The sequence below is a fragment of the Tachypleus tridentatus genome, chromosome 13, assembly GCF_004210375.1.
Source record: "Tachypleus tridentatus isolate NWPU-2018 chromosome 13, ASM421037v1, whole genome shotgun sequence".
Taxonomy (NCBI): domain Eukaryota; kingdom Metazoa; phylum Arthropoda; class Merostomata; order Xiphosura; family Limulidae; genus Tachypleus; species Tachypleus tridentatus.
In genome coordinates this window covers 197,469,429-197,482,553 of record NC_134837.1, presented here as the reverse complement: position 1 = coordinate 197,482,553, position 13,125 = coordinate 197,469,429, and the positions used below count along the sequence as shown (strand labels likewise).

The following is a 13,125-nucleotide window of genomic DNA, read 5'->3' as shown; positions in this document are numbered from 1 at the left end:
GAAACTGGTTACACTGCACCAATATTAGAACTCAGAAGATGGTTACATTGGGGCAGTAGTAGAACTCAGAAACTGGTTACATTGCACTACGGGTAGAGCTCAGAAACTGGTCACATTGCACTACGGGTAGAGCTCAGAAACTGATTACACTGCGCTACCCGTAGGACTCTTAAACTAATTACAGTACGTCAATGGTAGAATTCATAAAACACTTTAGAGTACAGGTTTCATAATTTCAACCTGTTCTTCCTTTAACTATATATATAACCTTGGTAATTATCTGATCTGGATTATTTCAACGTAAAACAACTAGGATAACATCATTATCCCACATTGTGATCCAAACCACAGAGTAGCAAGTTGTGGCATATAAAATATATTCATCCAAATCCGAAGACACGAAGCCTTTAAACTTATGATTGAACTAGTTATCAAAGATTCAAAATTTGCTCGCCCTTTCAGCTGTGGGGGCGTTATAATGTGACGGTCAATCCCACTATTCGTTTGTAAAAGAATAGTCCAAGAGTTGGCGATGACTAGCTGCCTTCCCTCTAGTTGTACACTGCTAAATTATGGACGGCTAGCGCAGATAACCCTTATGTAGCTTTGCGCGAAATTCAGAAACTAAAACAAACATACCCTTACTTTACATACCAAACTTCAAAGCAAATCCATTAAGAAATACGAGAGATATGAAATCTCCAATTTAGATTAAATTTCCTTTTTTTCACACCGAAAGTACGGAAACTTTATTTAATAAAAAAACATACTTAACTTTCTATTTTGTTCAAAGCTGGTACACGGATAGGTTTTTACAACCTACAATTAGCTAATAACTTTGGTATAAATATAAAGCACGTGTGCAAAGTTATTCAACAACAAACGCTCAGTTTTGACAAAATATCACGTGAGCTATCTAACACTTTTACGACAAATTCACTTGAGAGTAAAAGTGGACCATTTTTAGTTTTTATCATTCGGTTTAAATACGATTGATTTAGAGCAGTAAAACTGTAAGGTTGAGATACGTAAATACTGGATAGGCGAGGCAAACCAAATTAGCAGTTTTTAACTCAAATTTCCATAATTCTCATTCTTTTCTTTACAAACACACATACACACAAACAATGATGTTTCATCTCTTCTGTTAGAGATGAAACTTGTACTTTACCCTATCAGCATAATAGCCCTAAAGTTTTAGAAGTTTGCTTTGTTATTCCTACATCGATACAAACTACCACTGCTGAATATTAATTTCAACTTTCTTAAGTGTGTGTCGAAACAACAGTTTAAGTTAGAAATATGGTTCACAATTTCACAAAGTACACAAGATAAAATAAATCACGGCGAAAACAGTTTCCTCGCAGGAGTTTGTTTGTTTTTCGTTATTAAGCGCGAAGCTTCACAATGGGCTATCTGAGCTATGCCCACCAATAGTGTCCAAACTCAATTGGTGGCGTTATAAGCCTTGTGACTTACCACTGAACCACTTGAGGGCCCTCACGAAAGGGAGAGAGAAAAAAGTGCAGGACGATAAACCAATGAATGAACAGATAACAAAGCACTTCTACATGCATCCATTCATTGCAGGCATTAGTCGAAACATTCGCATTCTAGGTAAATAGTCTTGGTGGAAGGTAGTCCAGATCCAGTCGAGTCCAAAATTTTTGTGGTTAATAAAAACCACTGGCATCCTGTATTTTTCTTTGTGGAAATAATTTATACACGTTTTGTCGAAGATTTTTTAGATCACGAAAGGACCAATTAAAAGTTTTATGAGAACTTTTCATGCATTTATCTGATATGAATAAACTTTAGTTGACTAACACAGAGGTCATTATAAAGTTGAAAGTATATATTACTTATCGCGTCGGAGAATCGTAAGCCATGACTGTGTTCAGTTAATTATGATTCATGCACAGAACACCACTGCTTCAGTAGACTTGCTGATATACACACCATCAAGAAAGTCAAAGAACTCCGTAGATGAATTTCATAAAGGACTAATACGCTTATTAAAACAGTTTTAAAAAAAGTAAAATAAGATGCTACCCTCACTAATGAAGCAGTGTGAGTAACATTTTAGTTAATATTGCGTGACTCGTCTCTTATCTGATCGTTGAACTCGCTCCTGTGTTCAATGCAACACTAGCTAACAAACATCACTTTTCTTGAGGTTGTAGCTACATTTGGCACATCTTGCCAGTGAAATATTTAATAGGTGGTACAATGCATGTGTCCAACTGAAGCATTCATCATTACTTGTCCCCCTAGTGGGACAGCGGTAAGTCTTCATATTTACAATGTTAAATATGTCGTGGGTTCTATCCCCGTCGGTGGAAACAGCGGATAGCACATACTCACCATTACTTTGTACAGTGTAGCAGTTTCAAATACAATTCAAACTGAATATGATTCGATGGCCTTCACTTATGATAAACATTGAATATATAGCTAGGATATAGAAAAACAATCGATGGTTTTGGCTTATTAGAGATCTGGAGATATAGTTAGGATAAAGAAAAACAATCGATGGTTTTGGCTTATTAGAGATCTGGAGATATAGTTAGGATAAAGAAAAACAATCAATGGTATTGGCTTATTAGAGATCTGGAGATATAGTTAGGATAAAGAAAAACAATCGATGGTCTTGGCTTATTAGAGATTTAAAAATATAAGTAGGATATAGAAGAAGGAATTGTGGTCTTGGCTTATTGGAGATTGGGAGATATAGACAAAAATCGATGGTCTTGGCTTATTAGAGATTTAAAAATATAAGTAGGATATATAAGAAGGAATTGTGGTCTTGGCTTATTAGAGATTCAAGGATATTTAGGATATATAAGAAGGAACTATGATCTTGGATTATTAATTATTAAGCGTATCATCAGTGTAATGACGATACATAACTTGTAAGAAAAATATCCTAATGCATGTATTAATGTTCTTTCAGTGCAAGTTACAAATGTCTTTTAACGAATGATTTAGGTGAGACAGCGAAACTAGAGTTTAATGTTATAATATTATGTAACGTTATAACAAACAAAAAATATATAACTAGGAATGACAGATTTTATATATTACATTGTATTAACTGTGGTTGCAAACAACTTATATCTATGTACATGTATATAAAATTCTACGTATTTCAGATACAAGTGAAACCAATCGTTCGAAGTGTTTACGCCACTGGAACGGAAACTTGTTGTGTGAGATTCAAACAGAAACGTGAAACCATTGTAGTACGTGTAGGTTGGCCTTGAAAATGTGGGTACGTATAGCTATAATAAAAGAACTAGAAGCCAGCGACACATCTTTATTAATATTTACTGTGTGAATGTTCTTATAGTGAAACCACATCGGGCTATCTGCTGTGTCCACCGAGGAGAATCGAGCCACTGATCTTAGCGTTGTAAATTCGAAGACTTACCGTTGTCCCAAGCAGGAGACTTAATATTTAGTACAACAAATTAACTGTTTATCCATTGCTGAATTATTCGAGATGCTCAAATTAAGCTCCACTAGATTGTTTTTGTTAGTACTAGAGTGAAGGCAGCTAGTCATCACCACCCACCGCCAACTCTTGGGCTACTCTTTTACCAATGAATAGTGGGATTGACCGTAACATTATAACGTCCCCATGGCTAAAAGGGGCGAGCATGTTTGGTGCGACCGGGATTCGAACCTGCGACCCTCGGAATATAAGTCGAACGCCTTAACACGCTTGGCCATGCCGGGCCAAATGGAGTTCTTTTTACTTTATACATGTTTAATATTCTCAGTATCTAGATGCTATTATCCATAACAAAGAGAAACATATATATATATACATAAGGCGATATACTTTATTCAGTAATTGCGAGTAAACTTTAAAACCAAATACAATTATATTATTTGTTTTGGGCAGGACGGGACCTGTCCTCAGTGACACAGTGGAATGTCTGCGAACTTTTAACGATAGAAACCAGGTCTCAATACCCGTGTTGGACAGAGCACAGATAGTCCATTCTGTAGTTTTGTGCTTAATTTCAAATAAACCAACAAAAATTATGATCCAGTAGTCAGAATTCCGGACAATGGATCTGTTGCTTCAAAATATTATTTCGCATTTTGTTGTCTTGTGTTACAAAGGTGATCTAACTATTCGAATAGTGTAGCCCAAGAGTCTACCAGTTCATAGTTAGGAACGGCTATCGCTGATAGCCTCTGTGTAGTTTGTTTTGTTCAGAAATTTTTTAAATAAACCAACAATTATTTGATTCCATCGCAGGAATACCGACTTTTTAGTACAGTCATTAGTGAAATGGAAATTACTGAATGCCATAAAAAGTTGCATATGAGAACAGAATAAAATTTTTAAACAGAAAGCTGAACAAATTTATTGACATCTATGGAACATATGAGTATAACAAGCAAATAAAAATGTGTACAGTTGATTTAGTGGAAATAGTTATTCATTTCACCCTTACACAACTAGTGCAGAATATATTTTGAATCAGGTATATACAGTTAAATGTACATACAGATATTCTTCATGTACTTTTAACTGTATGTAAAAACATACTAATTATTTTACGTATGGTAATAGGTAAAAGTTTGTTTCACTTTAACCATCTATTTGTATTCACTCCCTGGAGTTAGTGTGTGAGAGAGGAATGTCGTTCTCATATCAAGGTGTAATACAGATACAAAACAGGGTGTGGTGTGAGTTAAGATCTTTTCCCTCTTATTTAGAGTTGTTGGTGCTTTGAATTGTAGGATACTGCACTCAGATCGTTTGCCATAATTCTTCCTATCATTGTCCTGTGCGGTCTCAATTTGTTTGGAAAGCCTTTCTTCACTCTGACAAAGGGTCCGCAGTAGCACCCGCGGTACCAAGTTTCTGGTACTGGTACTCGAACATCTCTAATCATGTATCTTGAGCGGTTAGAAATTCAACTTTCCTTTCCAGTGTGTTTTGGTGGGATTTTTTTTTCACATCAAACCAAATTTTAATTAGCTGTAAGTCCACGTGGTATGACGACTATGGCAATGGATCAGGTGAAATCAAGGCTTTCTATAGATTATAAATTAACTGGGAGTCGGACTTAGAAAAGTCTGTTAACAAATTGTAAATTAGAACATGTCAGAGGTAGGCGTGAAAAATGGTTTCTGAATTTTCAATGATTGATCTTTAGCCGAATAAGATTGAAGAATATAAAAATATAGCTTCAGAATATCGATGATGAAATTATAGAGAAAATCTTATGTTACATTTCGTAATTTTCTAGGGGTGGACAAAACAAAAAACTCCAAAATGGGAGACAGCTCAAGGACAAATAACACTGCCCAACAATTTTTTTGAAATGTTTTGCTTCCTGAAAAGTTATTGCTGATTGTGACAGGTACCTGGTGGGTATGCACAAATATAGTTTTGGTTTTGCTTCATCACGTAGGAACTCTGAGAAATAGATAGTTAACTGTTTACCGACAATAACGTATTTAATTACATTTATGTTTTAAATACGCTATTAAGTTCAACATAATTAAAAGTGTTTTGCTCCTTATTTTCGTTTGTATTCAATGTCCGGTGCATCACGTTTCTGTGTCCAACAGTAGTCAGCAAGCATTGGCGGATTCCAGTTGCCCTGATATCGTTTTTCCATTGTAGCAATGTCCTGGTGAAACTGAAGATTTCGATGAAACGGTACGTGATGGGCAAATTTAGATGTTATTTTCGAGATTATCAGCCAAAAATCTATAAGGAACACCCAACAGTGTTCAAGAAGCAAAAACTTTGTTGTGCAGTGTAACCAAATCCTCACACTAAGAGAATTTGAGGTTATTTTTAAATATTTATTTATACAATTGAAACTAAAAGCTTGTATTATATTTAAGATTTGGTTTACTATATATGGTTTGATTTCAATTTTATTCTTATATCATGATAATTAAGTAGTTTAATTAAACTTTGAAAGTACACCCTTGTGCAAATTAATTGAAACAAGTGGTCATTTTACAATATTTTTAGCATGGCGGCCGGTGTAGGCTCGCTGGACCCGCTAAATTCCATTAATAGTCATTTTTTCACACAGACGACGTTATTAGCTGTGTTTTGCAGTACAGTCGATCTATTTTTGGGATATATGACGAAATTTTGAGGAATATTACATCATTCGAAATTGTGTTAGAAGGGCAGGAAGACCAGTCAAAAAACAACTTCTTACCAACTCAATGAAAAGAAAACAGTATCAATGGGGTCTGAAATACAAGAACTGGACGCAAGAACAATGGAGAAAGGTGTTATTCAGTGACGAGACTCATTTTTTCGTACAGGGTCAAAGAAGTCTGCATGTTCGCAGATCTCCAGGTGAGAAACTTCGAGAATCTCACGTCAATCAGTTCGTAAGACATCCCTTGAAGAAGATGTTTTGGGGCTTTTTCAGCTACTATGGCGTCGGAGGCTTACATATTGTAGAAGGTATAATGCGAGGACCACAGTACATCGAAGTTTTGCAGAGAAGAGTCGTTCCAGAATTGAAAAAGATATTTCCAGATGGATCTGGTATTTTTCAGCAAGATCTGACTCCGTGCCACACATCAAAAGTTGTGAAGACTTTTATGACTACAACGCTAATAAAGGTGCTGGAATGGGCTGGAAACTCTCCGGACTTAAATTCTATTGAAAATCTTTGGGCGATTTGTAAAGAAAGACTTCGGGGAAAAGACTGTACTACGAAAGATAAGCTAATTGAGGCCATAATTGAGATGTGGTACCGCGGTCCAAAAATTAGTAAAGATTGCAGTCAACTCGTGGACTCGATGCGAAAGCGGATTAATGATCTTCTGAAAAATAAAGGCGGTCATATCATGTATTAATTTGTAAGTAATTTTTGGATTATCAGAAATAAAACGCAAAAAATTAAAAAAGTCGTAATTTTCCGTCTTATTTCAATTAATTTGCACAAGGTGTAGCTCACTAAAACGTCGTGACATGCGTAGTTTGACCTGTCCAAATTAAATCCTTATTTATGTTTACTTGTTCTTTTTTATTTCAAATTTAAGAGTGGGTTTTGAATACGTCATATTAAATGAACTATATATTGAAATGGATTAAGCATTGATCTTTTCACTTGTGGTCACCTGAAGTTATAAAGTGGCCATGTTGTTGGACCCTTGTAGTGTAGAGCTTTCAGGTTGTTTCTTATATCTGTTATAAAAAATACCAATGTGTGCCATGGAATTGTAGCAACAAACAAAAAGCTTGCTCAGTGTCGTTTCCCCAGTAAGTTCGCGTTTTTGTGTGTGTATGTTTTCTTTTAAATAAATTGAAAATAAATCAAGATAAATGCACATTGAACGGTAGAAGGAAAAAGTGAAAGTTATATTCGCGACACAAACCTGAAGTTCAAATGTGACAGTTGCTCTGGAATTTTGCAACAAAGATTATTAAACTTACCCAAGTGTGAGGAAATGAGCCAACAGTTAAATTTATAGGAACATTTGACAGATTCTTTGTTTGTTCATCTCTAGAAATCCGTCGGTTAAAAATTACAATAGCTTATTGTGAATTTCCAAGTAGTAATTTTGGAAACCTTTACTAATAAAGATAGAACATTATATTTTTAAGTTAACAGGCATCACCATAGTGTATGAAACTGGACTTAAAATGCCATTTGTGTGGTTTATAACTGCAATGATATCTTTGCAGCAATTATACGAAATTTAATGTAATTATATTCCTTCACGTGAAGTATCTTTTAACAAATAAATAAGTTAAAATCAGTTGGAACTTGTGTTTTTGCTGCTGTAATTGGCTGTAATAATAACACTACTATTGCACAGTTCACAGCTGCATGTAAAAAAACTGCTCATGCGTCATGAAACAAAATTAGTAGGAAACTGCACTGTCTAGAATGAAACATTAATTATTTGTCACAGAAGGCCAGATGGCACTTCCTAGTGGCTCTACAGATGTGTTAGACATCTGGGTGATAAGCAAGTTTGACATTGAACTATGTGAGCCTGAGTGAGAAGATGCAACAAATTACACACCACTTTCTTCCTATAATGAAACAACCGTTGGATACATGTTAGTTTTGTAGTCAAAACGGAAGAAAGATGTATTGAACCAAATCTTTGGAGGCCTTGAAAGATGAAAATTCTCGAACTTGTCAATTGAACAGTCTGTAGGTGGTTTTGTAAAGGCATAAGCAAGTGTAATTAAAGTATGAAACCAAAACGTTACAATAGCAAAAGCTCATAGAGTGCTACTTCATAAACCTCCAAATGTATATAGCACATTTTATATAATATGGAAAAAATATTCGTATAAATATTACAGTACGACGTAATGACGTAACCTAACTTAGTAGTACATTTACTTTATTAACCTGACTATGTAAGAGGTGTTGAAAACAATGCTTATGCTGTATTGAAAAACAGTTAACTGCAACATTTCAATTGCTTTCTGCTATTTCAGTGGTAATATTTACATTATGTTGCTTGTTTGTTTGAGTTTGAATTTCGCGCAAAGCTACACGGAAACTATCTACGCTAGCTGTCCCTAATTTAGCAGTGTAAAACTAAAGGGAAGGCAGCTAGTCATCATCACCCACCACCAACTCTTGGGCTACCTTTTTACCAACAAATAGTGGGATTGACCGAAACTTTATAACGCCCTCATGGCTGAAAGGGCGAGCATGTTTGGTGTGAGTGTGATTCGAACCCGAGAGCCTGAGATTACGAGTCGAGCACTTTACCAACTCGGCCATGCTGGGCCCGTTATGGTGCTACCGTACTTTTTACTTTGACATAGACATATATAACTTTATGCCTAAAATTTGTTACTTCATTCTCAACAGTATAGCAGACCATAATAAAATAATTTTAGACCAGTTATAGTTTTCTATTTTAGGAATTGATATAGCCATGTTCTTTTCATAATTACTACAAAAACTGAAAAAAAAAAACATATAAATACGTTGAAATTTACATAGTGAAGAGACAAGAAGAAACGTAAAAAAACTGAAAATATTAATTGATTACAAAGCATTCAATAATCGCTTAGATAGCCTTTCCATTAACATGGAGCCAACAATGTGACTATCACTTGAGGTTGGCCCGGCAAAGCCAGGTGGTTAATGCACTCGACTCGTAATCCGAGGATCACGGGTTCGAATCCTCGTCACACCAAACATGCTTGCCCTTTCAGCTGTAGGGGCATTATAATGTACGGTCAATTCCACTATTCGTTGATTAAATAGTAGCCCAAGAGTTGCCGGTGAGTGATGATGACTAACTGCCTTTCCTCGAGTCTTGCACTGCTAAATTATGGACAGCTAGCGCAGATAGTCCTCTATGTAGCTTTGCGCGAAGCTCAAAAACAAACAAACCACTTGATGTCAGGTATTAATAAAGTGGCATTGGTCAATGTGTAATCCAGTTTAGTACAGAGATATAGAGTAGCAGTTCTCAAACTTTAGTAACCCGAAAACCACTTCTTTTTTTCGCGGACACCAAAACTTATCGATTTTTTTTTGTCTATTTTGAATTTCGTGAAAATCTACACAAAAAGGTATCTGCGCTACCTGTCCCTAATTTATTAATGTAAGACTAGAAGAAAAGAAGTTATTCATCGCCATTCACCGTCTACTCTTGAGCTACTCTTTTATCAACGAATGGTGGGATTGATCGTAATATTATAACGCACCACGGGCAAGCACGTTCAGTGTGAGAAGGACTCGAATCCACGACACTCAATTAACGATTCGGGTCAGACTTATTGATGGTTTTCTTCAAAACAAAACAAAAACATTCCTTATACATGAAAAGCTTTACTCTAAAATTGTTGTAATTCATATAAATATAATTTTACGAATTGTTTAATTCTATAAATCATATTTTAAAATATGATTTATGTTATTTGAGCATGACTCGCGGACCTCGTTTTGAGATACGCTAATCTAGAGAATCAGCGGTTATTCACTAAATTCTATTTTCTCACTCGACTCATAATCCGAGGGTCGCGGGTTCAAATTCCTTTCACACTAAACATGTTCGCCCTTTCAGCCATGGAACGTTATAATGTGAATGTCAATCCTATTATTCGTTGGTGAAAGAGTAGCCCAAGAGTGGGCGGTGGGTGGTGATGACTAGTTGCCTTTCCTCTGGTCTTCTACGAAATTCAAAACAAAACAAACCTGTTCTCTAAACTAGTGCCATCTAGTAGTATTTATATACTTAAAAATGATTCTCGTTTAACATTTGGTACAAAAACATCAATCAAAAATATCATAAAATGATATTCACGCGAAATATAAACAAAAAAACCAATAAAAAATACAAAATAACTGACTAAAATATGCTTATATAAATATTAATTTATTTATGATTAAGTAATAAGAAGAAAACTGATTAACAACAGACATCCTTTCCAGTATGTATCATCGCAAAGTATTTTAGAAACATAAATATCAAAATATGCAAAGAACGCCAGATACTCATGAAAAATATTACATTTGTTTTAAACTATTCATAACTTTTCAGTAAAATAATACACTTATAGTTATTTTGCCAATATTTCATGTATTCCATACATTTTGTAATAGAATAATTGAAACTGAAAGTTTACATCTCCAGAAAAGTACAACTATATTACATCTTGAATGCTTAGGGAACAAATTTGCTCTCTGAAATTCCTACACACGTATATTTATTGTGTTGTTTTTCAAAATTTATAGTGTACGAGGGCTGTTCAAAAAATACGCGGACTGTTTGAATTGCGCGGCTCCAGTTGGTTCCAGGGGAATCCGCTTGGTGTCGCTAGGTTTGCACAGATCAGCTGATTACGACGCCATTTCCCGATTGCAGATATATTCATTTGTGTATTAGCTATGCGGTTTAAAGTGAAGTGCGATTTTTTCGTTTGGCGGATTTCAGAATGAATGACCTGAAGGAGCAACGATTTGCTGTGAAATTTTGTGTTAAACTTGGACAATCTGCGACTGAAACTTTTGCTGTGCTTAACACGGCTTACGGTGATGTTGCTATGAAGCGTACGGCATGTTTCAAGTGGCATGAACGTTTTAAGGATGGTCGACAGTCCATTGAAGATGATGAGCGTCCTGGACGTCCTTCCACGTCAACTGACGACCCACACGTCGACAAAATCAACACCCTGGTGCGGGCAAATCGACGTCTGACTGTCAGGGAGCTTGCTGAAGAGTGTGGGATATCAGTTGGATTTTGTTACGAGATTTTGACCGAAAAATTGAAGATGCACCGCGTTGCTGCGAAATTTGTGCCTCAGAACTCGTGAGTTTGGGCCAAGCACTCGATCACTGTTCTTCCTCACCCCCCCTATTCACCTGATCTTGCTCCTTGCGATTTTTTCTTGTTCCCCAAACTCAAAAGACCCTTGAAAGGAAGAAGATTTGAGACGATTCCCGAGATTAAGGCAAATGCGACGAAGGAGCTGGAGGACATTACAAAAGAAGCGTACCAGGACTGTTTCAACAAGTGGAAACACCGTTGGGATACGTGTGTGCGTTGGGAAGGAGAGTACTCTTCTAAATAAAGTACATTTTGTTTTATGACATCAGTCCGCGTATTTTTTGAACAGACCTCGTATACTGGAGGGTGTGTTTTTTGTTTTTCTTTCTTGTAGCAAAGCCACATCAGGCTATCTGCTGTGTCCACCAAGGGGAATCGAAGCCCTTATTTTAGCGGTGTAAATCCGTAGACTTATTGCGGTCCTATACTGGAGGAATGTGTAGTATATATATATGTACTACAAAAGCATCGTCATAATTATTTTTGTTGCAGTTATTTTATACTGTTTTTGCAGTTTGATGGCGCCGTAGTAGTGGACTTTTTTAGATTTTTTTACTGTCTGTGTCATCGTTATAATTTAGTGTTCCGTATCCGTAGTAAATTAAAATTTGCTAATCAAAACAAAACTTTAATATCCACTTGGAATACGTGAAAGCCAAATATATTTGAGCAAACGTTATTGAAAGTAAATTTCAAGAAAGTTAGAAGTGAAGTAATACCTAAGCCTAACAACGAGTCTTTACTAATCATTCTACTAGTACTACTGCTAGTGCTACATCTGTGTTGGTCACTAGTATACTAATAGTAACCAAAGTTACAGTTTCTGAGTTAGTAATACCGTTCATTCTGGCAGCTACCACTGTTTAAATATAAAATTCTGGCCTAAGGTAACGTTATTAATAGTATTGTCTCTGGTTATATCTATTAGTTATTATTGTGAATACCCGTAACATAGTAACACTAGCTGAAAATGTGATATACTTTTAAAATTAAATAGCTTCGTTCACAAATTAAATTTTATTTTTCCGCGTTTTAATCTGGATTTCATGAACAGAAAAAACAAAGCAGATAATATGTAACTAATAAATTTCCCTTCATAGCCATGAAATAATAAATATTACTTGGGACCATGAATGTCAATGTATGTATTTTCTTTGTTATAATCAAGAATGCTGTGCGTTAGTGATCTTTTTTTTTTTTATATTTGTTGTTGTGAAAGATGTTGGTGGAATCCATTCTTGAAATTTAATATACCACAATTCCATGCTTTGTTAGTTCTTCATACCAATAAATATTAAGAAAATTGAGGATCTTGTTTTTTTTTACAGTAGTTGTTTACATTTTCCCTCAATAAGATTTGTATATGTTTGTATATTTTCTTTAGTAGAGGATATTTAGATCTTCACAAAATGTACCTGATAGAGAAAGGAGCTTGCAGTATTTCTTTTTATAATTTTGCTCCATAAATTATAACTGCTTATTAACATAATGAGATAACTAGATTAATTTCATCGTCACATTATTACTAGTGGGAAATCTAGGTACAGTATTAGAGATAATGTGTTGTAGATGTGTGCACTTATAACATAGTATTATTCTGTGAACTTTATAAGCATTTTGTAGTGGAACATTGTAAATGTTCTAATTAGATAAAAAAAATTATTTTTCTCTACAAAACATGATCAAAAGCCATACTTTCATTCTAGTGATTTAAGATATTTTTTGTTAGTTTGTAATACATATTAGTAAATTTTGTTGTTAAATGATAGTTTTTGTCAATAAAATCCTTTGTTTGGTTTTGATATATGATAC

At 35.1% G+C, this 13,125-nt stretch overlaps 1 protein-coding gene across 8 annotated transcripts in view; it reads left to right on the top strand.

Moving 5' to 3' along the window:
* Window positions 1–11,536: 11,536 nt before the first annotated feature.
* ari-2 (E3 ubiquitin-protein ligase ari-2) overlaps window positions 11,537–13,125 on the top strand; it is a 47,702-nt gene continuing 46,113 nt past the window's right edge. For 3 of the 8 annotated variants that reach the window (XM_076480413.1, XM_076480415.1, XM_076480412.1), the window contains exon 1: window positions 11,826–12,200. The gene's annotated coding sequence lies outside the window, so the exon portion shown is untranslated. Of the gene's footprint in view, window positions 12,201–13,125 lie in introns of all 8 variants that reach the window. The other 5 variants (XM_076480414.1, XM_076480420.1, XM_076480416.1 and 2 more) reach the window with 4 other exon arrangements.